Consider the following 27,597-nt stretch of genomic DNA (forward strand, 5'->3'; position numbering starts at 1 on the left):
ACAAATGAAAGACATGTTTTGTTTGAGAAAATCTAGGAAAGAACAAGTTTTTTTATGTGTTAAGTCAGATCCAACATTGAGGATTCCATGTGTTGATGATTGAAAATGTATTGTTAGAGAAGCCCATTACATAGAAGGCTCTGCTCATCATAAAGATTTTACAGGCACACTTGATACCTCAAGGTCAAGTTGGTGTATTGATGTCAAGCATGGTGAAATCCCCATGTCCTACATCAAAGAATATGTCATGTCATGTGGATGTGGCCACCAAAGGAAAGCCCATGTGGCTTCTCAATGCACTTTTGATCTCCCAATGCCCCATCATACAAAATACAAACAACAAGAGTTGATGTGGACAAGCAACTAGAGCATCTCATGATTGAGGACAAAGCTAGGTTAACTATGGTGATATTAACAAGGAAACATCAATGTCAAGTATTACGATTGATTACCTATGTCATAGGGGTGGAGAGCCAAACAAGAAAAGTAAGAAGATTGAGAATGTCAAAGAAGCGTGTTTACCCATTCAAAGTCCAAGTGAGATGGATACTGATGGGGAGATGAGTTCACTATATGCATTCATCACATTCATGATGGCCATGCTCCATGCAGTAGGAGTGATCTCTATCACCTTCCATTCCATATATTTTCCATAGAGTGTTGCAAAGAGGATATACTTGATGTTGATAGTTCTTGTCATGTTGCATAAATGTCACACTCCAAAGAAAAGTATCAAATGGATAGTGCTTATATGCTTGATCACACCTATCTATTGCTTCTTTATGATACCAAGGGAGGTTCAACTACTATCATTTCCAAAATTCCTTGAAGGTGGCATGTGTCATGATTTTTTTGTATCCTCTAATTCCTTGCAATGTCTCTAACCAAGACTTTTTTTGCACAGATGACCCTTAATGATGATTGGGCAACAATTTATGCACAGCTAATAGCTTTCCAAGCATTATACCTCGAAGAATTCTTTGCTTGCAGGTTTATGTTTACGAGATTTTCTTTGAAACTTTGGCAATTGTTATGCTTGTAGGTTGTGTACTTTCAGCCATACAATTCATCCGAAAGAGATCCGGATAAACCATTGTAGTCCTCTAAGGTACATGGATTTTACAAATTGCTGAGCATTTTTCAAGAAAAAACTCATGGGCAATAAATAGCACTTTCAAGACAATTGTATATGGTCTTCCACTGTTGGTATTTGTGCTACCAAATTAGCTTGTCCAAGGAATCTCCATATGATTTATGTTGTGCACCAAAATGTGGGGCCTTATCATAATGTTAGTTTCCTTGGAGGCCACACTACAAATAGTACTTTCAAGAATGAGCATTGACTAGTCACCAAAAGAACTAGAGGCATTTCTCAAGGTTGTGAATGAAGACCCCTATTTTTTGGAGGAAACATAGGACGAAGAGCATCGCCAAATTCCATGTCATGTCATTCTATGTTGGTTCCATGCCAAAAAAAAATGTAGGTAGGTCCTCATGTTTCAAATGAGGTTAGAAGTAATCTCTATATGGAAATGTCAAACCTCATACAATGCCCAATCAAGGTTGATTTTGATAGACAATTTGAGCAAAAGCTTCTTCAAAATGCAACTTACAATGTGCTACGTCACCAATGGGTGGTGTGGGCGGTTAATAAGTTTGTGTTGTAAATAATGAACAACGAAACCACAAGGTAGCAAACAGGTTCTTAGAAAAATAGAAAGACTACACAAGGTCCAATTCAATTGCTATGTAAAAGCTTCAATAGTTTTTTTTTTAAATTAAAATGCTTCTTCCCTTCATATTTCTCATATTAGGTCCAATACTCGTACATTGGGGAAATTTGGGGGATACTTTAAATCAATAAGTATGTATTTCATGTATTGTACACAGTATTTTATGTATCTTTAATTGTCTGTATCGTATGTACTATCCATGATATTTTGTGTAACAAGAGAGTTGGCCACCCGAAGTTGTTGAGCGACGGTAGCACCTAATAGAGAGAAAAAGCAATGGAACCTGTGCCTCGTCCGTGAGTGAGAGGAAGAGAGGTGTAGTGCCACTAGCACAAGGGCACCAGAGCACGCACAGGCCCTCAGAGAGCTGCACGTCTCACACACACACAATTTTCCACCATAGCCATCTGCTCGAGCAGAAAGAAAAGGTAGTTTTTCTTTAAAAGCTTAAAAGAGGGGGGACCCTTAGGGTTCCCACCATTGACTTCATGTATTCAAAAGGGGGCTCCCATTCTCAACCCACCTATAGGGATCACTCACGTACCCTTTCAAAGTGACCACGGGTCAAGCTACAAGATTCAACTTTTATTATTATATCTTTTTGCTACAAAAAAGACCTTAGGAAATTTGTGGCTGCCTTTAGCCTTCTGTAAGTTAACAACGTAAGGCCCCTCTCAATACTTTAGCAAAACATGGTCAGTGTCCACAACCATTCTTTCGATGTAGATTCTCCCACAATTTCTAATATGTAATTGGGAAAGGGGGCCAAGGGGGCTGGGGGACAGGAGGTCCCAACTCCAGAGGCTATGTACACATCCAAGAAGTGTGTATATAAACACACACACACACACACACGTGCACAAATATCATCTTTTCTCCAGAGCTTTCAATAGAGCACAACTCTATTATTCTCTAAACAGTACACACTGAGTTTACGACCTAACCAAAAGCTTTGATTTTTTGGCTTTTTAAATGTATGTTCACATGTAATTGGTCGTGTCAATGTCAACCACACAAACACTTACTAGATCCATAATGACAATCAACTATGGTCCTCAACATCAGCTTTCACAATGAAATTGTTGTCCCTGAGGAGAGCGGGTTTTTTTTTCCAAAACAACATCTGCTTTCAGAACAAAATTGTTGTCCCTAAGGAGAGGGGGGTTATTATTTTTTTGCAAAACAATGAAAATTTATCTTTAAAAATAAATAATAGAAAAATCCCAAAATTTTGGAAAATATATTTTTTTTCAAAAACATTTTCTAAGCATAGCTCCTCCCCACCCTTTAGACCGTCTTTAGGATTAACTAGTTTTTTGTCTTCCGTAGCTAGCCTCACACCACTTAAACTTGCATGTCATTCATCCCTAGTTTTGGTTGTCATTGGTAAGTGCTCTGGGTCCATTTCACATGACTTACAGTCTGTCAACCTCTTGAGACCCTACCAATTGGTTGTAGAGCTTGAGGATGTGGAAATGGACCGTGAAGATACAACGAACCCGCAATATTATTGAAATGGGTGGATGATGATGAGACATAGGATATTATGAGGTAGATTCAATCAAGGAAGTTGTGAAATAGCTTGCCACTCATGTCACTACCCTTGAGAAGGGGCAAAGTGACACATCTATTTTTCTAGGTCACATTTCCTCAATTAGATGTATTAGCAACAGCCATTACATATGACATGAGATCACAAGGTTTGAGGCCATTTTGTCCTCAAGGTGATGTAAATTTTCCAATTCTCAAGCCGCAAGTCATAGCGCTTACAGGCCAGTCTGCAATGATTGGCTCCAACTTTCTCATGGATTTAAAACCGCTTGCTTATAGCAATTAGGAAAAGGAGAGAAATGAAGCTGCAATCAATATGTTTTTGGTAAAATGGTTGGATCTGCGTGCTTTATAAGAGATAGTTAGGCCCATAGAGGCTAGCCTATCATTGGTTGGAAAAGCATATAATTGCTGAATGATTTTGATAGCTCGTCCCGCCACTTGGGCCTAGTTCAAAATGATGTTCCGATGAGAGTTTTTGCTTGCCAACGACCTAGAGAGTTGTGGAATCAATCGGGTAATTGCTCCATGGTATGAAAATCATTAACACCGCATATCTTAGATTAATGGGAGATTATACTCAAGTGAAAGAGATTTCTAGACACTATGAGGCTTAAAAAGAGGCCTCACAAATGATTATCTTGAGTATGCCGAGCCCCTCTGGCCAAAGCATTTTGTTGAGGTAATTTCCTATGCACAGATGTGTGACGACATCAAGCATCGTAGTGGCTTGCACCATATGGGTCAAACAAAAAAAGAGTCGAGATTCAAATGAAAAACGTTTAGCATAGGCAAGGGGAAAAAACATGAGCGTAGAGGCTAGGGTGGGAGGTGGTTGGAAAAACCACGCCCATCAAGAGAGAAAATCTAGCATAGAACCCTAAAGCAATAGCAACACCAAAGGAATCTTTAACTCTGCAAGAGGTTGGGCACAGAAAGCCCGAGTGTCCAAATGTAGCATCAAGTAGTGGGCCTAGCGAGACCAAAATGGAGGGGAAATCCTCTTGACAAATGCATTGGATCCAATGCTTGCCTCTTTGTTCCGCAAAGTTCAAGGAAGTAACCATTGATAATTTGGATAGCTCACACAGTTGCACTAAGACACACTTTATGTGGCAGTCTCCCCACGGGTAGAGTGCATGAGCTAGTTAAACTTTTTGACATGATTTGTGGCCATAGAGACGCAATACATAGACAATGAGGCAACATAGAACTTTTTGAAGTACTTATTAGTCAAGAAGTTCAAGTTGGAAGAGACTCCTAGTGACCATGAGTATACCGTAGAGCTAGCAAATGGTTGCGACAAGGCAATTTAGAAAACTACAGTTTTAGGAGTGCCTTGATCCATGCAAGATTACCAAGCTAGTCTTGACTTTCAAGTCATGCACCTAGCTAGAGGAAACATATATTTGGGTAGGAAATGGTTGTTAAGACTAGGTCCCTCTTTGAATCATAGTTATTTGCACAATATGCTACAATTTGAACATGAAGGACAAGTTTAAGCTGCAAGGAGACCATACTGTCCCTACAACCCCACTGATCTCCTCGATTGAGCTCTATTGTGCATTCAGAAGCAACACTCGTCATGTATATGCTTGTTACCTTATCTTTGATTCAATTTTTGTAGATGAAACTTGTTTGAATAGTGTTTCCATAGATGAAACAAAGGGTTAAAAATACCTTGGATGAGACCAACTATTTGAGAACCATGTTTGGTATGCATATGAATAAAATGAGAAACAATCCAAGGCACGAGACATGGATAAAATATTAAAGTATGAAGATGCTTTATGATTTTCCACCATCTCGTGAGGTGGACCATAGCATTGAAGTGCTATTGGTATCCAAACCAATAAGAAAACATACTTATTGTATGAGCCACTCCAAAACACAAGAAATGGAGCGGCAATTAGCTGATTTTATGAAGAAAGGGCATCACCCATTCTTTTGGTAAAGAAGAAATATGGGTCCAAACTCCATGTGGATGTGCATGGATAATAGGGGTCTTAACTGTTGGAGTGTAGGCCAGGTGACCATGGGAAACCACCCTTATACACTTGATTTCCCCTATTCAATATAGGGAGAGAAAGAGGAAGGGTTGACCCTTCTCTTTCTTCTCCACTAACCCACACAGTGGCTGCCTGTGCATCTCCCCCTTCCCCATTTCTCTTCTTCCCCTCTCTTGCACACACTCCGTACACGCACATGCGTACTCATCAATTGGTATCAGAGCTCCGGTACCCGACTCCCGAGCCTCAGCTAATCGTGCACACAGCAACCCCAAGGAAGCATGTGAGCTCCAGCTCTCGAGCAAGGCAGCTGCTAAGAGAATCAAGCAAAGCTTGCGACCTGGAGCTGAATCGGCAGCAAAGTCAATTGAGTAGCAAGTCGGAAGTCAAAAACCGAGCAGGGAGGCAGAATTGGCATTGAGGTCTCAAAGAGTAGGAGATTGGAGGTCGAGCAGTTGAAGCCAATGTGGGCAGTGCAAATCAAGCAAAGCAGAGTCTTGACACAAAGATTCAAGGCAAATCTCGAGGAACACACACACTCAAGCGGGAGCAGCAGGCCTGTAAGGCAGCAAGTGGAAGAACTTGGCGAGCTTGTGTGTGTTTACACACACACACACACAGTAGGTAGGGAGAGGATTCCTACTCAATCGGGCAAAGTCGAACTCATCAGGAGAAACGCAGCACCATTCAAGACCGTGAGCAGTTGCTTGGCAGCGCTGGAATCCACACACAGCTCGAGCATTGAAGAGCATTGCAATTTGAAAATATTGCAAGCTTGATATTGTGTACAGCCTTACAGCAGTAGGGCCGAGAAGAACCGAGTAGCTTATCATAGAGAGAGAAGCTCATTGGGGAATTGATGCAGCAGATTCGGGCACCGAGCGCACCGATCGCCCTGTATGACACATTTTACGGATACAACACCTTTGGCGGCTATTCGACTTGCATATTTCTGCCCGGCGGCAGAAATCGGCACATAGCGACACCGACACACAGGTTACAGGCTACAGGGGGGAGAGGGTTCAGCCCATTCACTCACAGATTCTCCAGGTTACCAGACACAGCCCTTTCACAGGCGATTTGGCAATCATTTCGATAGCAGATTCTCTGGGGACACATGTGTTGACAGATGCATTTTGTTGTGAGCACACATAGTGCTACTGAGCTCTTTTGAGAGCAGATATCCCCGCAGGGATCACTTTCACTGCATGCAGCAGTTCTTGGCGCCTGTTTGAGCGCGGTTTTACTCATGTACGTTGAGTTGCGGACACTGCCCACTGTACTACGTGTGGAGCCATTTTTGGCTATTTTGGCAGTTTTTCCCGGCCGTTTCTGAGACTCGGACCAGAAGAGCCCTTTCTGAGACTGTGGCTAGTCCATTTGTGTCTGCGTTAGCCTTTTGGAGGGTCGATAGCATGAGGTTTTCTTTGAGCTGGGGTGTGCTCGAATGTTGAGACACCTTCAGTGATACAGGTAGTTGGAGTTCCCCTTTACGGTACCCTCGCCATAGGATATGTATCTGGACGGTTATTTATGCTTTTGACGCCGAGTTGGCACTCACATAGCAGTTGTTTTGTGCAGCAGATGCCCAGTTAGTGCAGTTGGCACATTTATATGCATTTTGAGTTGAGTTTTGACTCCTCATACAAAGGAAACTGTGCCGGATTTACTTCGCGCGAGTTGTGACTTCCATTGTTGGCACTTTCGAGTCTATTTCGTTTGAGATTTTACTCCCGATACAAAGGTTACTCTGTCCAAATTTCTACAGCTTCTCGTCATAGTGTGGCACCTCTCAAACCCTCTTATCAGCAGTGGCTTCTTCTTCAGAAAAGGAGGAATATTTCATTTGGAAGTTCGATGGCAGCAACTTCACCATGTGGAAAGAGCGCATGAAAGATGTTTTGATAAACAAAGGCCTCTCAGAACCGTTGAAAGAGCGTGCAGAGGATGATGATTATACACAAGCTCAATGGGAGCTTTTGGATGCAAAAGCCATGGCTACGATACGTCTACATCTAGCCGAGTCAGTCTTCTTCACTATCATAGGGAAGAAAACAACCAAGGAACTTTGGGATAGCTTATGTTCAGCATGGGAGAGCAAAAGTGCATCCAACAAAGTTTTTCTCATGAAAAATCTTATGAAGCTCAACATGAAAGAAGGTAGCACATTTTCTAGTCATTTAAATGAGTTCAACTCCTTATTCAGTCAGCTGACATCTCAGGGCTTTAAGGAGTTTGACGATGAACTCAAGTCTATGTTCTTATTATGCTCTCTACCTAGTTCATGGGATATCTTTTGCACAGCCATTAGCAATTCGGCTCCGAATGGCAAGTTAGAATTCAATGCTGTCACAGATGCGTTGCTCACTGAAGAGATTCGTCATAAATCTCTCGATAATGCTAGTCATGGAGATGCATATATGGCTGGCAGTTCAACAAAGCCAAGAGGCGGTGATAGGAACAAAAACAAAAGCAAAAGTAGAGAGCGAAATCCTCGTATTCCTAGCAGACACAGGAACCGAAGTAGAGACCGCAATGCCAAAAATGGCGAGTCTTACTATTGCCACAAGAAGGGTCATTACAAAAAGGATTGTTCCAGTTTCCTAAGAGATCAAAAAAACATGCAAAAGGATAATTCTGGCAAAGGCAAAAGTACAGTAAAGATTGAGGAGCTCAATATTGTTGAGTCTCCCATACCTACCACTGCAGTAGAGGATGCTCCTCCTCCAGTGATGCACATTATGACCACAGAGATTCATGCCGAGGTGACAACAGATGCCTCAGATGTTCTCATTTTCACTTCAGATCTCACTCCTGATGCTTTGGTTGCACAGGATGAGGGTTATGCACATAATTGGATCCTTGATTTCGGTGCAAGTTTTCATGTCACACCGCATAGAGAGTGGTTTTCCTCTTATGCATCCATGCATGGAATAGTCAAGCTTGGTGATTCCTATGAGCTTGACATTATTGGCATTGGTGAAGTGAAACTTCAGATGCATAATGGCACTATTTTTGTGCTGCAGAATGTCAGACATGTGCCCAAGCTTACAAAAAGCTTGCTTTCTATAGGGCGATTGGATTATCTTGGCTACACTACAGTTTTTGGTAATCGTTCTTGGATGATCCGCAAAAACAACCTTATCATGATGAAAGGCAATAAAAATGGATCCCTGTACTCTTTGTTTGTTTCGAGTGTCGACGAACACTCTATCTATGTTGCCGAGCTACCGTCTCCTGAGTTGTGGCATAGCCGGCTAGGGAATATGAGCCAAAAGGGAATGAAAACACTTCAGCGTTTTGGCTACTTACCTGTGTTAGATTACACGGACTTTCCATTGTGTGAGCATTGTCTATATGGCAAACAGACTAGATTGACATCTTCGCCATTGAATAAGAAACTAGGCGAACCTCTAGACTTGGTGCACAGTGATTTGTGTGGTCCAATGCCACATAAAACTCTAGGGGGGGCAAACTACTTTCTCACATTCATAGATGATTCTACCAGAAAGGTGTGGGTGTATCTCCTTAAGCGTAAGGAAGAAGTCCGTGGGAAACCACCCTTATACACTTGATTTCCCCTATTCAATATAGGGAGAGAAAGAGGAAGGGTTGACCCTTCTCTTTCTTCTCCACTAACCCACACAGTGGCTGCCTGTGCATCCTCCCCTTCCCCATTTCTCTTCTTCCCCTCTCTTGCACACACTCCGTACACGCACACGCGTACTCATCATTAACCAAGTGATAGCTAAGAACAAATACCATATACCTCGAATATGGATGAGTTGTTTGACCAACTCCACAAACTAAATTTGACTTGCAATTGGGTATCATCAAGTCAAGATTAGGGACCAAGATGTTTCCAAGATAGCATTTAGAACTTGTTTTTGACATAACAAGTTCTTAATCTTGCCATTTGGGCTAATTAATGCACGAGTGACGTTTATGATACTTGTGTGAATAGTGTCTTACATCCATATGTAGAAAAATTTATTGTAGTTTGCCTAGACGACATACTTTTGTATAGTGGTCGTGTTGCGAACAATTGAGACATGTTCATCTACTATTCAACTTGTTGCATTGACACACAATCTTTGCGAAGAAAAGTAAATGTAAATTTTTTGTTGAAAAAAAATCATTATTTAGGCCATATTGTATCCATTGAGAGAACACATATAGAGCCTAAGAAAGTTGAGGCTATTCTCAGGCGGCCAACACCAAAAATTATTGAAGACACTATATGCAGTGTGAAAGAGGGATTTGATGGGTGATTCAAGGAAAAATGTAGCACATGTAATATCAAAGGACATTGCAATAGCTTCCACGTTTCCAAGAAGGGTTTTTGATGTAGAAGCTTCTCCACTCATACCTCATTGTGCTCAATGTGTGAGTGTCTTATGGACTTCCTCCTTCACTTGACCAAACATAAACTACATAGACTTCGACTCTTATGCTCACCTATACCAGTATGAGCGACACAACATAATTATGCTCAACTCTTCCAGCTTAAGCAGTACCTAGAATAGCTAAGAAACTTAGACCACAGAGAATATTACTTGGAGATTTGGGACTAGCGCCTCATTCATTTAGTGGCTTAGTTGCCCGACTCTGCCTTTTATGCCATGTATTTTTAATGGCGACTTGGATGTATCTATTTAAGTCCATAAACCCAATACCATAAGTTCTTGGAGATTAGGCCTCTTTCATGGTGTTGGTCTATGGATTCACCATTTTGTCTAATAGGCTAGCATACTTTGGCTCCTCCGGACTTGCTTTCCATATGTTGACACTTCTTTGCGAAACAGGCTCTATGATTGTAGTAGGGACTGATGGAGCTTTTGCTTTATCTCCCATATGAAGCGGTTGTCAATGTGCTTGGGTTCTTTGTGATTAATTTCTCACTAGAGATTTTGGAACCCACCTTGTTGTTGGTCATTGTGTGACCATCTTTGGCATTTTCTCTTTTGCTTTGGCTTGATGGAGACTAGGCTTCGGTATCCATATCTAATTGTTTCTATTGTAGAAGCCTAGCTTTTGTAGTGGAGCTAAGGTATCCATATAGAGGTTGCATCACCCTCAGATGTGATTGTCTTCTATTGGCTCTTGGTTGCCCTCGCTTGCCTTTAAGTGGAGCCCTGTGCTACATGACTAATCTTTGTTGTTCCACGTTGAGCTACAACTTTTGGTAGCCATATTTGAGTGCTACCTTCATAGAATCCTTGTGCTTCAAGTAGCTTGACTAGAATCATTCAATGTTGCGCCTATCTTCGTTGCGTAGCTTGGTTGAAGTCTGACTTCGATACCATACTTGCCGCATTTCTTGCTTCTTTGAAGGTTGACACTTTTGCCATTCTTTGTAGTTGTCCTTTCCCTTGATTGAGTTGGTTGTCTTCTATTGATAGCTCGGCTTCCTATTTGTAGAACTTCTTTCACACGGTGGGTAAGTCTAGGCCATTATCTTAGGCTTTTTGGACCAAACATTCTTGTTTCTGTGAAGTAGCTTTGAGGAGTGATTTGACTCATTTGATGTAACCCACCCGATGACCTTTGGTTGTTTAAGTTGAACATATACTTGTGATGTATCCAAACTAGATCTTTGACTTTGATGTGCTCTTTGGATATACTAACACTTGGTTGATTCTCTTCAGCTTCTTCTGGAGGCTTTGTTGTGATGGAAACTTGAGTTGATAAACTTTTTGCTTAGGTTTCCATTGCATCATTGATGGTATGGTTGTTGATGTAGAGGCTACATTGGAAGTTTGATGGAGATTTGTTGAAGGTAAAGTTGTCTTACAAGATTGATCTTCTTCAATGGTTGCTTTAGCTTGACCTTTTTTTGTGATGGTTGGTTGTTTCTTTGTTGCATGAGCTTTAGATGCTTCTAGGACCATTGTTGTTGTTGTTTTAGCTTTTGGTTGTTGTTGAAAGAAGATGTTCCTCAAGCTTTCTATCAGGACCAGGCTCTCCTTGATGTGATGGGAGTCGATTATGTGGAAAGTATCCTTGTACTCCCCAGTACTCAACTTGAGTACGATTTCTGCCACTCCAAAGCTAGGAATTTCCGTTTTAGAACTTGTGTACACCATCTCCTCTAGATCAGTGACTGACAGATTTTCTATCATTATCAATGTTCCATAAGACATCAGATTCTTTGTTGCATCTAGATCTATCAAGATGAACATGTGATTTTGAGTCATGTTTCTTCGCATACGCTGAATTTGATCGTCGTAGGAGACAATTGATTTTCTTTCTTATCCTTGTTCTTCTTTTGATCTTGTGTTTGTTGAACATGGAAACTTTTGTCCTTTACCTGCTTTCAACTGTGCATTTTCTGGAGTTGGCTTCTTTGAAACAACTTTTGTTGATTCTTCAGGTATGTCAATGATGACATAGTCTTCTGGTTGCTCTTCCTCCTTTGTTTACACTTTTGCATCATGCTCCATGATGTAGCAATCTGTCTCACCTTTTCTGCTTTCATACTCAAAATCTTCATTATCATCTTTCAATACCTTTATCGTAAAGCAAGGACTTATGTCATGGCCATTCTCATCACAGAACTTCGTAGTGATTTCTTCGTTTACGCACAGATCTAGAGTAGGTAGTATTTTCTCTCATCCAAAAGGTTCAAACAACTCTTCAAGAAATGGATCTTTAATGTAAGCCTCATCTTCCATTGATCTCTCTAGGATACAATCTTCCTTTCTCAAGCTTCCGCATTCAAATTCTTTGCACATCCAAACATGTGGTCCCTTCATCAACCAAGCAGAAAATTGTGTATCGGATTCCGTAGTTACACCAAAATCTTCTACTAGGGTTCGATTTACGTCTCTATAGCCCCAATCTTGAGCCATTTTGAGTTGACACATCAATGGTCGTTCCAAACTAACCTCAAAATTGTTGCCTTTTCCAAAGTCAACTACAACAAAAGTGTGCCCGTACTCTATTCTGCAAGAGGATACAATAATTTTTTCCAACATCTCTAAGGGTCTCTCCAGATATCCATATGCTAGTTACAACTTCATGCATGTTTTCGTGAGAGCTAATCTTCCCCATTTCTCCCATATTTTCTTCGTAGTAATGTCTATTTTAGCCCCTCTGTCTAGTATTGCTATTGTTTTTACTCCTTTGTACTCTAGTGACAAGGTGGTGTTCCCTTCTTCTCCTTCACAATGATCACCCACCTTATTCACTAGTACAGGCTTTGCCTTTGGTTTCTCAGATTGAGTCGTACCCATGTTCTCATCTGTGAGTTTTTCGGTGAAGGGATTTTCAATCCCATCTTTTCCAGGTGTTTGCCCATTTATCCCCATAGATGCAGTCTAATTTTTAGCAACTCTGAGAGAGAAAGTGTGTATTGTATAGGAGAAATCAATTCGTATAAGCTTTTGGTATCCATCACTTTTTATGTGGCTTTCCACTGGGATGGTACCACTCTAATCTCAAATTTTGTTTCATATTCTCCTATGAAAGATAGCAAGGTCTGTAGAGAGCGTGGTTTGTGTTGGGGTATAAAGCCCAATGTGGTCGCCCAGGTAAGTGGGTGGGCCGCCAGGTATGTACACATATTCTTTTGTAAAAACCTAATAAGAACTCACTATGCTCTACACATTACAGTAGAGCGAGTTCACCATATCATCGTGCTCTTCTTCTCGCACTCTCTCTCGCGTCACACTTCCACTCGTACTCCTTCAACTGGTATCAGAGCTCAGATCGAGGCTCGAGGCAGCATTTGCAGGTAGCCAGAGTCACCTGCTCAGATTGGAGTGAGATTCGACAGGCGAAGACACGGCCCCAAATCTTGTGGGCAGGCCCAAAGGGCTTGGTGTTCTCAGAATTTCATTATGAGGTCATCTCGACCACCGTTCGGCTTCGACAAAGTTCTGCGCAGGCCATTTTCGACTACGTGGTCTCAACGGGTGCAGATCTGACTCTGCAAATTTGGGGTTTCGGCCTACGACTGCAGGTGCTGAGGATATCGGCACTCCCAGAGTGCTGATTTGTGGCTGTCTACACATCGAAGGACGGCTCACAATTCTTGGAGGTGTGTCACATACAACACCAGCACATCTACACAGATTGTAGGCGACATCCACTAGTTCATCAGGTAGCTTGTGTTTGCTGCTTGATATTCCGGATTTCATCCTGACATTGCAGGTACTTCCACATGGGATGTATTGTCAAAGATGATGTATGTCTGTTGAGGGTTTGCTGGCTGTGAGTCACGCAGCAAACAACCGCCGCAGCGGTTACAGCATACAGTGGGAAATTTGTGGATGTATGACTTTGTGGGAAGTCTATGTATTGTCAGATTTACTGCAGCCTTTGTTGAGGGTCGAGTGAGGTTTTCTTGAGCTGGGGGATTCTCGAATGTTGAGATCCTTTCGGTGATACAGGTCTTGGAGCGATCCCTCGAGCACCCTTAGATAGGCAGCTAGGATGTATTGACTGTGAGTTAGACAGTTGGGATTGCATCTTTGCTTTACTGCCGTTGAGGCATTGTCGCAGTCTATGCTTACAGGACAGTGACAGGACAGTGAAAGACATTACAGGTGCAGGACAGGTTTACCCACAACTTACAGTGTTAGAGAGATAGTGGTTTTTTGAGCTCTTCCTTGGTTCATTTGACAGGTTGATATTGGTTCAGAGGTCAGTTTACAGGGGAAACTCTGTCGAATTTTTCCCAGGAAAGTAAACTACTGTGAAGCGTAGCTATGGTTGGATCACGGGACACTGCTCTTTACAATATCAAGAAGGTGGATGGAACCAATTTCCCATTGTGGAAGAAGCAGATTTGGCACGTGTTGGTACAAAAGAAGTAGATAAAACCTATAAAGCTCAAGGGGATAAAACCACAAGATATGGACGAAGATGAATGGAGCGAAATGGATGAATTGGCACTTTCTACCATTATGCTGACTTTGGCAGAAAGCGTTTACTTCAATGTAGCAGATGAGATGTCGGATTATCAAGCATGGACAAAGCTGAGTGATCTTTATGAGAAGCAGAGTGCAGCTTCACAGGTATACTGGCTTAAGAAGCTTGTTGACTTGAAGATGAAAGAAGGGACCCCTATGTCCAATCATCTGAATGAATTCAACACCATCTACACTCAGTTGTCAGCTCAAGGTGTCAAGTTTGATGAACTTGTTAGAGCTATGTTCATGTTGATCACATTGCCGGAAAGTTGGGACACTTTTCTCACAGCTTTGAGTAATTCTGCACCTCCAGATGGTTTGACCATAGCAGGTGTAGAAGGCAGTCTGCTAACTGAAGAAACCAACAGAAAGACAATGGAAAAAGGCAAAGGAACAGCCTTAGTTGTCAGGGGAAGGACCAAAGAAAAGTACAAAGGTGGAAAGAGGGATCAGTCTTGTAGCAAGTCCCACAGTGCTAAAGGCAAGAGTGACATAGAATGCTACCATTGTGGCAAGAAGGGTCACATGAAAAGAGACTGCAGAGAATGGAAAGCATAAAAAGGCAAAGAGAAAGCAGAAGATCATGGTGAGAAGAACAAGTCCTCAGTGAAGATTCAAGAAATAAATGTTACAAACACTGTTGCAGAGGATGACAGTCTAGTGTCAGGAGATATCTACTTCTTGAAAAATACAATGGACTCAGCTCTTCTTACAGCATCAGATGGAAATGCACTGAGTGACTGGATTATAGACTCAGGGGCATCACTTCATGTGTCTCCAAACAAGGAGTGGTTTAACTCTTATGTGACCACTAAAGATCATATTCGGCTAGGCAATGGGCAGACATGTGAGATCTTAGGTGTTGGAGATGTTCAATTGAAGTTTCAGAATGGCTCTTCTTTCACGCTGAAAAATGTGAGACATGTTCCCGCTATCACAAAGAGCTTGATCAACACAGGTTTACTTGATGATGCTGGCTACGTCACCACTTTTGGACAGAACATGTGGAAGATATCCAAGGGTTCTATGACAGTAGCACATGGAGTAAAGTCTGGAGGACTTTACATGATTTATGTATCAAATGTCTCTAAAAATGTAATCAATGTAACCGAGCAGCCGAACGTTTCTTTGTGGCATAGCCGGTTAGGACATATGTCCAAGAAGGGAATGGAAATCTTGTCTCGTTTTGGTTATTTTCCTGGATTTTCATTTAATGATTTTGAATTCTGTGAACATTGTCTATATGGTAAGCAAACACAACAGCCACATAAGCATAGAAGCAGTAGAAGAGATACACAGTTGGCGCTTCATAGTGATTTGTGTGGACCTATGCCTAACCTATCTCTAGGGGGAGCTTCTTAATTTATGACATTTATAGATGATTACTCGAGGAAAGTATGGGTTTACTTTCTCAAGCACAAGGATGAAGCGTTTACTGTTTTCAAAACGTTTGTGACACTTGTGGAGAATCAGAGTGGCAAGAAGCTTAAATGCTTACGCACTTACAATGGTGGAGAGTATGTTTCAAAGGCCTTTCAGGACTTTTGTGAGTCAAAAGGTATAAAACATGAACTTACTGCTCCTTACAATCCTCCTCAAAATGGTGTTGCTGAGAGGATGAATAGGACCATACAAGAGAAGGTCAGAAGTATATTGTATAATGCACAACTGCCAAATGGGTTTTGGGCTGAAGCTGTATCAACAGTTGTTCATCTTATAAATAAATCTCCTAGCAAGGTTTTGCAGAAGGATTCAGTGGCAGAGATGGTATGGTCAGGCAAAATGCCCTCATACAAGCATCTCAAAGTCTTTGGCTGTGAGGCATATACTCATGTTCCAAATGAATTTAGGAACAAACTTGAGCCAAAGAGTAAAAAGTGCATCTTTCTAGGCTATGGTAATTCTGGTGAGATGGGGTACAGACTTTGGGATCCTGAATCCAGAAAGGTTATCCGCAGCAATGATGTTCACTTTAATGAATCCAAATATCATTCTAAACCAGAGAGGGTTGAGGAGATTAGAAGAGTTGTCTTCCAAGAAGATGGACCTGCACGTGCAAGACAAAATGTCAGGGCTCAAGAGGAGCAAGGACAGGATAGAGTGGAACCACAGGTTGTGGCTGAGCCTGAGCCACCTATTGTGCGTAGATCTGGACATATCACATGACCTCCTGATCGTTTTGTTCCATCTATGAACTATGTCATGCTGACTGATTGCAATGAGCCTTCATGTTACAAGGAAGCATTGCAAATGAAGGACTCCGGGAATTGGCAATTGGCCATGTAGTCAGAGATGACAGCTCTGCATAAAAACCAGACATGGAAGCTAGTTAAATTACCACAGGGCAAAAAGGCTCTACCTTGTAAATGGGTTTACAGGTATAAGATCACCGCTCATGATAGTGAGCCAAAGTACAAAGCAAGGCTTGTTGCCAAGGGCTTTAAGCAAGAACAAGGCATTGACTTTGATGAATTCTTCTCTTCGGTGGTCAAGATGACTACATTGAGATGCTTTCTTGCATTGGTTGCCATATTAGATTTGGTGTTGCACCAAATGGATGTCAAGACAGCGTTCTTGCATGGTAATTTAGATGTGAAAATTTACATGCAGCAGCCAGAAGGGTTTGTTGAGAAAGGCAAGGAAGATTTGGTATGCCAGTTGTTAAAGAGTCTTTATGGCTTAAAACAATCACCGAGGGCATGGTACCATAAGTTCCACAAGTTTATGCTTTCTCAAGGCTACAAACGTAGTGAGTTCGATCACTGTCTATATACAAAGAAGGAAAGGATGGCAGTTGGCTGATCCTTATTTTGTATGTGGATGACATATTGATTGCTGGCAAGCACTTGGAAAAAATTTCAGCTTTGAAGTCAAAGATGGCAAAATCGTTTGACATGAAAGACATGGGTGAGGCAAGTCATATACTTGGTATGCACATTGAGAGAGATAGATCAAAGAAGTTGATTTGGTTATCTCAAACAGAGTATATTGACAAGGTTTGCAATGTTTCAATATGGAGAAGGGAAAGGCATTGAGTGTTCCATTGCCACCATATGTGAAACTTAGCAAACAAGATTGTCCTTTTTCTGAGGAAGAACTTGCTGAAATGGATAAGATTCCATATGCTTCTGCAGTGGGTAGTTTGATGTATGCAATGATTGCTACTCGCCCAGACATTGCATTTGCAGTGGGAGTAGTAAGTCGATACATGTCAAACCCAGGCAAGAAACATTGGGAGGCAGTGAAAGGAATATTGAGATACCTGAAAGCTACAAAGAGTATGCGTATATGCTATGGGAGTCAGGAGCTAAGTGTAAAGGGTTTTACAGACTCAGATTATGCACGTGACCTAGACAACTGAAGGTCTACATCTTTACATTGGCTGGTGGAGCAGTATCATGGAGTTCTAGATTACAAGATTGTATTACTCAGTCTACTACAAAGGCTGAATATGTTGCAGCATCAGAAGCATGCAAAGAATCAATTTGGCTTAATCGACTAGTAACATATTTGGGAATCAAAGAAGAGATGCCCGTGTTACATTGTGATAGTCAGAGTGCTATACAACTGGCTCGCAATCCAGTTTATCACTCAAAGACAAAGCATGTGGATGTGAAGTATCATTTCATCAGGGAAATGCTCGAGGATAAGAAAATTCAGCTTGTCAAAGTTCACACCACAGAAAATCCTGCTGATCTACTTACAAAAGGACTTCCCTCAGAGAGCTTTGCGCACTTTCGCAAGCAGTTAGGTGTAGGGTAGTACATCACTTCTCTACATCTCTTGTATATTAGCTTGTATAGTAGTTTCTCTCACACTTAAAGTACACATTGGAATTTAAGTGGGAGGTTGTTGGGGTATAAAGCCCAATGTGGTCGCCCAGGTAAGTGGGCGGGCCGCCAGGTATGTACACATATTCTTTTGTAAAAACCTAATAAGAACTCACTATGCTCTACACATTACAGTAGAGCGAGTTCACCATATCGTCGTGCTCTTCTTCTCGCACTCTCTCTCGCGTCACACTTCCGCTCGTACTTCTTCAGTTTTCTCTCTTCAGATGCTATAGACCCGGCATCTCCGTATGGAGATTGTATATCTCCATGGAAAAATTCATGTTTTATGTTGATTTGGGGATAGGTGCTGACTGTAACATGGCACTACCATCTTTTTGATTTCCAAATCATCTCCCATAAGGATTCTAGCCAGGCTTGTCCACTTCAAGGATTGGCTGCATCTCACAAGACTTCGTCTCATCCGTTGTGTTTGTAATAATCCGCCTATCCAATGATCCCTTGTTTGGTTTGGTTGGTTTGCCGATTTTGTTTTCTTTTTGTATGCTTGTGTCCTCCTTTTCTAGTACATGCACTACTTGCTTAGGGATTTTCAATGTTTCTGGATCCATTAGAGCTTGAGCTTTGTCTATGAGCCGTTTGCACATTTCCATCCATTTTGTTTCAAATTTTGGATGAGGATATGTAAACAATTTCTGTTCCAGTGTTTAATTGGGTTAGAGCATCCAAATGCTCATTAACTTTTTCTACCAAGACCGAACCTCCTGATGAAATTTTGGATGCTTTTTCGTTTTTTATTCGTTTGGTGTTTTTCTTTTCTTGTTTCAGCTGGTCTCTGGTTTGTTGCAACTCGATTTCTAGGGAAATTTTCTCCTTCAACCTTTTTGCTTTCATTTTGTTTCATTTGGCCTTCCACGATTTTCTTACTGATAGGTTCTCAACTTTCATTTGAATAGGCAGTATATTTTCCTGCTCAACGGGTGTGTTTTTGGCATCTTCTTGTGCTTGAGCTCAAGTCATCACCTTTAGAGAAATTGTGGGTTCTACCTAGGATCCTCTTGAAGAAGACATCACTCCTAAATGTTCATTGTTGCTTTCCCCTTGTTGCTTGGTGTTTTGGACAATCATGGACCAAGTGTGCAACAACGCATTCTAGAGAATATCTCAAAAATTCTAAGTTCTTTGTTTGATGAGGACAATCTCTTGGCCAATGATTATCTCTATACTTGTAGAATAGTCCTATTTGTTACGTAACTGTTGGTGCAGCTGATGGTTGTTTTTGCCTGGTTAGAATGGTCTTTGAACGATACTCTTGATTGGCTATGAGCACTAGCATATTCTCATACATGAAATACTGATTTCTCATGGGTTGTGGCACATACATTGGTTGACAGTAGTTGACTACCACTCTACCATCATTTAGAAGAGGCAATTTTCCTAGCAACATTGTGGCTTTGGCTAGCATTACACCATGGGACGGGATGATCCCCTCCACATATGTCACATCTTCTCATGGGTTGTTGTCGTTCCTTTAGGTCCTATCTATAAACAACCTTGGTTTATTCTTCTAGTCACCTCCTCGACCACTTGATCAATGCTAGGCACTGTAGGAGTTTGAACATCTTTCTTTGCTGCAAATTTTCTCGTTGTAGAAGAGGTGATACTCGTCGCATTGTCTGTATCTTCAGTCATCTCCCCATAGGCCTTACAATTGTCAACTAGATAAAGAGCTTCTATAGTGACTTGCTCAAATGTTGTGCATTCTTTCAAATGCAAATCCTTTTTGAGAGTTTCATTCCTCAAGCCTTTTATGAAGAGAATGATAGCCTCTCATCTTCTGGTAGCTCTCTCACAGGACATCTCTCTATGTACTGTTTGAAGCGAAGCGAAGCTTCCTTCACCTTCTCGTTTGCTTTTTGCTTGAAAGCATAAATTTCTGGCATTGTATTGTGCTTGATCCCCCTTTTAGATGACTCCTCTACAAATTCACGCAAGAGTTGTTCTATGTTTGAAAAATCATCTTTGTTTGGTGGTTGGAACCACTGGAAGGCCGTTCCTTCCAATGTTAACCCAAATCCCTCGTATTGAATATGGAAATCCACAATTTGTTTAGCTCTCAAAACTTATTTGAAGAGTGTAACATGAGTATATGGATCCCCTGACCCATTGTACTGTCTTGATACATTGGGCTACTTGATATGGTCTTAGTTATTGTGGTCCAGTCTCCAATATAACCAATTCATGGTCTCTGGCAAGGACGTCTCTCACTTGCTCTTCTTGTCTTGGAGAAAATCCTAGTGGAATCCTCTCTGATTTGTGCGATGGCCTTTTTTTTTACTGAAAGTAAGTAGAGATTGGAGTACCCTTATCTGTATACCTTTCTAGGTTAATTGGACCAACAAGTTTGTACTCTTGTCCATGCTTGTTTACCATCAAAACTTGCACTCCTTGGGCGTCTGTATATGTGAATGCATAGAGGTTCTTATGGAATATCAACTCTCCACCATAGGGTTCCACACTCGTAGAAGGTATATTGATCCCCATTTGTAATGTATACAAGCCCTCAAAGCATGATTTACTAGAACTCTCATGACTTTGTTGGTTTTGATGAATCTCACATTTGGTTTGCTGATCAGAGGATGCTCCTCCTCTAGGTCTTTGTCGATTCTCACTCTCAAAGGTATTGCAGCATTTATTGTGGTTTTAATGTCTCTGAGTTGAGTAGAAAACCGTAGTGGTGGATGATTTGTTCTGGCTAAAGGCTCAGTCAAACCTCTCAAGATAATCTTGACAAGTACAATTTGCCTTAGTGCAACTTATCCCTTTTTGCCCCTGGTTAGGTCTCTCAAAACTCAAGTCTTTGTGATCCTTTGGTCTCCGGAAACTGATCTTGGGTACCCTAAAATTTTGGATTTAAGAAACCTAAAAAAATTATACTTTAAAACCAAAACATATTGCTTGCAAGCTTTCATCCTAGCTATACCTGACACAATTTGGAGTTGTGTATCAAAAGTTAGAGCAATTTTGGTGAACTACACTTGAAACAGTACTTAAAACAGTCTCAGGACCAAGACACATGAACTTTGGATTTTTTTCTTGGTCTCTGAAAGGTATTTTTAGCTCAAACTTGAGATTTGAGATATTCTCAAGTATGTCTACAAGCTCATCAAGTCAAATACCCCCACTATGAAGAGGTACACGGATCGCGCTCCATGACCCCCTGTCAAATATTGACTCCAAATTTTGCTAGTATGTAGATCAAGTCATATGTAGGCTCTGTGCCAATTTTCACCAAATTATGAGGTTGGGGGACATGGATTGCGATCCATGTTTAACCACATCCGGACTTGATCTCTTCGCAACTTGTTACACTCTATGTCATGAGGCTAAATCTCAAATCTTTTTGAATTTGGACTTGGTTTGATAAGTCAAATGCCAACACTAGGTCTGCACTGCGATTTTCAGTCAATAACCTATTTTGATGTCTTTAGATCCGAAGACACTCATTTTTTTCCAAAACTAGCTTGGGGATATGTTTCTTTATGTCTGCACTATAGATCTGGAAATCGTCAGGTCAAGCTGTCACCATGGGTACATGGATCGTAATCCATGTTTGAAGGCAAAATTGACTTTGGTACCATCAGGCTCAGCATGATTAGTAGATGCTAAGGTATCAAAAAAATTCCTTATGCTGGCACTACAGACTTGGCGATATCTTTCCTTATGTCTGCACTACAGATCTGGAAATTTTGAGGTCAAGCTGTCACCATGGGTACATGGATTGTGATCCATGTTTGGAGGTCAAATTGACTTTCCTTGGTACCATCAGGTTCAGCATGATTAGTAGATGCTATGGTATTACTTTTTTTGGACCTCTGGATTAGAAATTAGGTCAACTCTTGTACTTTGTCAGAGTATTTGGCAATTTTGGGATTGACTTGGGGTTTGATGTCCAAATTCGGTTTTGAAAAGACCACTAGGCTCCTTGTGACCTGCGCTAGCTATGGTTCAAGTTTGGTTTCAGTCTGTGACAAAGGAAAATAGATCGCATCCTTGTTACCTTGTGCCGGAATGCATTGAAACATGGCACAAAACTTCCCATTGGCCCCTAGTGCTAGCTATATGGTTTTTGTATATTTTGGACTTGATTAGGTCAATCAAAAGTCAATCCTTGAGTCTTTTTTGGCAGTTTTTCACTTGGAATTGTTTTTGGCACTTTTGATGAGTTTTTGGATGTTTTTGACAAACCTTTGTTGGGAACTTTTGCTCACACTGGTCTTTGCTACAATCTGGCATAGTTTTTGTCCATGGGGACATGGATCGCGACCCATGTTCCATCACTTCTGGATTTTATTTGGCGTGCTAATAGACTATGATGTTTGTAGCCCATTCCCCTAATTGTTTTTGAATTTGGATCAGTTTTGCTCAACCATAGTTAATTCTATTAATTCTAAATTCTGTTGTGACAATTTTGTCAATGTTCTATTTTTGGCTCTTTTGACCACTTTTTACAACTTGTTTGTAAAAGCTTCTTTTGGAAAAGTGTTTGTCTATGTCTCAGCTACCTTATATTCAAATCTCAGCCAAAAAATCTTGATGGGGGACATGGATCGCGATCCATGTTCCATTAGATATGGACACCAAATTTGGCGTGGTAATTACTTGCAATATCAATATTCTAGTCCACCACTTATTTTTGGATTTGGATAACTTTTTGTCAATCAAAAACAAGTTTTTATGTCTGCCCTACGATTTTTGCCTAGTTTTTGTGTTTGGCACTTTTGATCATTTTTTTTCTATTTGCCTTTTGGGAAAGTTGTTCCAAATGGTATTAGCTATCTACTAGTCAAACCTCAGCCCCAGATGGTCAAGGGAGACATGGATCGCGATCAATGTTTGACCACATGGATGTCAGATTTTCATTTATTTTTGGATTTGGATCTTAAAATGTTGAAAAGCTCCAAATTTTGGTCAATTTCCAAGGTTTTTGTATGTTTTGCCCAATTTCTTGATTTAAGTGAGTTTTTAGTGTCAAATTTTCACCAAAATTATATATTTAGTGATGTGGAACCACTTTGGACCCAATGGTATCAGTCTCTGTTCAAAAAATCACATGGGTGACATGGATCGCGATCCATGTTTTTGCACCAAACTGCATGAAACTTTCTAGATTCACTCTCTGTGGTTTGGTTATTCCCTTTCTGCGCTAAGTTTTGGGTTTAAATCAACTTATAAGTTATGACCATCACATTTTCAATTTTTCAGAGTTATGGTCATTTTGCCCAAAATATGGTTTTCAGCAGCTTTTATCATGATTTTTCAATCCAAATTTGATGGTGGTAGTTTCTACTTGCCCTACTAAGTACGGAAATAAAACTAGAAAGAAATACAAACAAAATAGTATAGCACTCTAAACATAATGAGAAAATCAAAAAATGAAATGCTTTTGGCTATCTCACTCACAACTCTCTTACGTCATCGACTTCTAGACCCTACCAAGCACTAAACCCCATGTCTAGTTGCTTGACTGCTAGGTGTAAATGGAATGAAAGACAAATCTTCAAAAAAAGAACACTTTAAATACGCACTAGGCCACTCACCATCTAAGGATCATTCATCGGCAATAGTGTCAATGTTAGCGAGTCACCGCGACAGACGTCTGTAACATAGCTATCTGGCACTAACATAATGTCAATACTCAGGGAAGTGACTTGGATGGAACACATAGACTCTTTGAGGTCATCAATCTCGAGACTCAACAAACAAACCACCACTCAATGATCATGAAATCTTCCTATGTCCTTTCTCACCGCTCTAGGTCATCACGCATTTCGGCATTCAAACAAAGTTGAAATGCAACGAAACTTTAGGAGGAGGTCTAAGACACCTAGGGGCACTATTCTAGCAAGTCTGGTCAGAATCCAATAGGGTACCAAAATCATGATCCATCATAAAAAAGGTCCTAAAAACTATAACAAAAGTATCTAGAAAGGTTACCTTATGGTCTAGGAACACTCTCCTATAATCAACACGTCAAAAAATAGCGATTTAAGCACTCAAATATGAGGGTTTAGCTCACTAATGAGTAGTCACAAACCGCAACAAAATTGACAATGCTTACACATAATTAAAAGAGCAAGGAATGAGAAACACAATGCAAGTCTCATAATTGAAAATGGATTACTCAATCATTAGTTGGGATGATTACAAGTTGGAGCAACTTGGCCGCTTAAGCGTACGTACAACGGAGCACTTTCTTCTTCAAAAGATAAGCCTTCTTTCACATTAAGGTTGTTGACTTCTATACCTAGGGCTTTCTAAAATGGCCAGTGACCTCCTCATATGGACCTTTACATTTCATGAAAGAACTACATATCAGGGAATTGACTTGCTAATCTGGAGTTAGGATTTACACAGCGTATCACTACACTAGCTTAGAAAAATAATAGAGTACAAATGTGGTGTCCGACTATGTGGGCGCCCGTTCAGTCAATCCACCAACAAACTTCTTCTCAAAGGGGAAGTCAAGATAACTCTCATACTTCATCACTAGATCACCCTTCTCTGTATGCTTCTCTAGCAAATGCTAGTTGAACTTCGTGATCATCTTTTCTCCCTCCTTCACATAGAAATCTATTTCCGCTTCCCTATCCATCTTTAAAGCTTCAAGGCAAGTGATCCTGTCCTGCAAACATCCTGATGAGCTTTGTCAACACGCCACATACCCTTTAATATCCCCAATTGGATATGCACAATCAGTACCGTCTCTTTCACATAAACCAACTCATATGGAGTAAAGTTGGTAGCAATCTTATAAGAAGTCCTATAAGCCCACAAACATTTGTCAAGATTAACTTCCCATACCTCTACCTACTTATACACATATTTGGTTAGCATTTTGATCATCTTCCCATGAGCACTCTCAACCAAACCATTTCACTGTGGATGATATGGTGAGGAAAACCTATGTTGGATACCCAACTTCTCCACCAATGCACGTACTAGCTTGCTTCGAAAATCTTGACCTCGATTAGAAATTAACACCCAAGGTACTCCAAAGCGACAACATATACAATCAAAAACAAACGGAGCCACTATATGAGCATTTACCTCTTTTACTGCTTTGGCCTCGACCCACCTGGTAAGATAGTCAATGCCCACCACTATATACTTCTTGCCGCTTGTTGTGCTGATTTGAGTAATGGACCAATGGCATCCAAACTCCGCTTCTCAAATGCATTTTGAGCTATGATAGCCCCTTGTGACTCAGCTACCAGGCGCTTTTCACCCGTGATTTGACATTCATGACGCGTCTTGCATCAGTATTGCATTTGATAGACCTTGTCCTTCATTTGTTAGTTTGCAATAACCACATCAAGGCAATACTTGTCATTGATATTATTCAAAAGACATTTCATGAACCCCATCAATCTTTAGTTTTACAGATTAACAAGGACCTAAAATTTAACCTTTGTGTATTGAAGATCATAATGATGCAAGGATTATGTACAGTAGACAAGCCATGTTAAACCAAATAGAAAAGCTTCATGCATACTATGCATCATCATCACATACATCCCTTTGGAGTAATATAGAGAAAGAGTGAGAGTAAAGCAAAACCCTCAAATCAATTTTTTGTACTACAAAACATGTAAAAGTATTGCGGTACCTCACCATTTTTGCATCATGTAGACACATCAAAACATAGGGGATACAAACGTAGTATGAAATACCTAAGAGACCGATGGAGGAGTGCCGAGTGTGAATAAGATCAGAGACATTTTTGTAAAACGAGAAGAGCTAAGGGAGTGTCAAAATGACTGACCTCTTTATAGAGGAGTCGAGCGTAAGCTTGCCATTCGTCATCATGATGCTACTCTACAATACCATGAGCCATTTTGTATCAACAGCGAGCCAGACTCCATTTACTCACTATAACAAATTTGCAAAGAATATCTCCCGAACAAAGTATAATCCAAGGAAAGTATAAATACCAAGCGAGACAATGACAATAATGTGAATTACTATAGGGCGGCTTCTCACCAAATCCTCCCAGTATCATACCCTACCATGTGTGATACGTGGGTTTATGTTACAAAATCCATTCATTAGTTACAAGTGTGTGTGTGTGTGTGTGTGTGTGTGTGTGTGTGTGAGTGAGTGATAGTTGTGTGTCCATACATCGGTGGCAAATCCATTGGTATCATCACCAGATACGAAGGGAAGAAGATAAATCCATCGCTGTCATTCACATATTAGCTTGCACACACTATCGATTAGAGTGCATTGGGAGAAAGATGTCTTGCTCGGTGAAAGAGGTAGAAGAATATCACCTTGAGGAGATTCTTTTTCATCTTCGTTGGTTCTTGAGGATCAACATCATGCATGCAAATTGCTGGAGGGCGACAGTGGCAGCAGGTGCAAAATAAGGTTGGAGAAGAGAATCATTAAACTAACGTGTTTTTTTAAAGTCGAGTGAGTATGTAGTATGTAAGGATTGATTGAACATGCCTTTTCATGTAACAATTGAATTCTTTTTGTTTAGTTTGTCAATGGGTCTTTTCATTTTCATTCCATAGCTTTCTTCTCTCTCATTTTTTTCTCTAGAATGCCAATGTGAACCCTCACATTGTTTTATACGTGCCATGTGGCAACACATGGCAAGACTCTCTCTCTCTCTCTCTCTCTCTCTCTCTCTCTCTCTCTCTCTCTCTCTCTCTCTCAGTGCAGCCGTTTTTTGACCTAGTAGACAGCAGTCCACTCTTTTGATCATAACTTCTTCATCCGAACTCCGATTTGGGTGATCTATAGCCTCAATCGAAGAGCACGAAGTCCTCTACACATTGATGCAAAGATACAAATTTTTAGAGTTATGGAAGGCGTTTCTGTAGCAGCATTTCCGAAGTGAACAGGTTCAACAAAATTGATTCTCATCTCCTATTTTACATACAATGTCTTCCGGCACTCGCAAGGGTTCTTCTTCTTCAACAAGGTCCACAACCATTGTGGAAAATGATCCAAAATCTCCTAAGTGTGGAGATAGCAACACAAACACCCAACCAACGACATCGGAAACCATGATCATGGCGTACTTGGTATCATTGCAAGAGACCGTAAACAAACAAGGCGAAGACTTACGAGCACTTGCAATGGAGAATGGCACACTAAGGGTACTTGTGGTTGAGAATGAGAATCTCAAGAGGACACTTGAGATGCAAACAACACGTTTGATGCAACTTGAAGAGGAAGTCAAGGAATGTAAACACTCTCTTGTGGACTTGAATGCTTTGAAGGAGCGAATGAGCAAAGTAGAGCATGACCATGTATTGAAAGAGGAGAAATTTGACACTATGAGCCGGGATGTATGCGACATGAAAAATGTATGCACAAACAAGTCTTGGGCTGATGTATGTGGTAGCAATGTGGTTTCTAATTCCTCACTCATGCAAGCTATGGTTCAAACAAAGAATGTTGAGAATGTAGATGTGGAGGAGTTGAAGGAACGGGAGCGACGTTCCAAGAACATTGTTATTCGTGGAATTCCCGAAGAGAAGTTAGAGACACCTCCTTCTCTTGCCATTGTTATTGAAGATTTCTT

Source organism: Adiantum capillus-veneris, chromosome 13 (assembly GCF_014529385.1).
Source record: "Adiantum capillus-veneris isolate H3 chromosome 13, ASM1452938v2, whole genome shotgun sequence".
Classification (NCBI taxonomy): Eukaryota; Viridiplantae; Streptophyta; class Polypodiopsida; order Polypodiales; family Pteridaceae; genus Adiantum; species Adiantum capillus-veneris.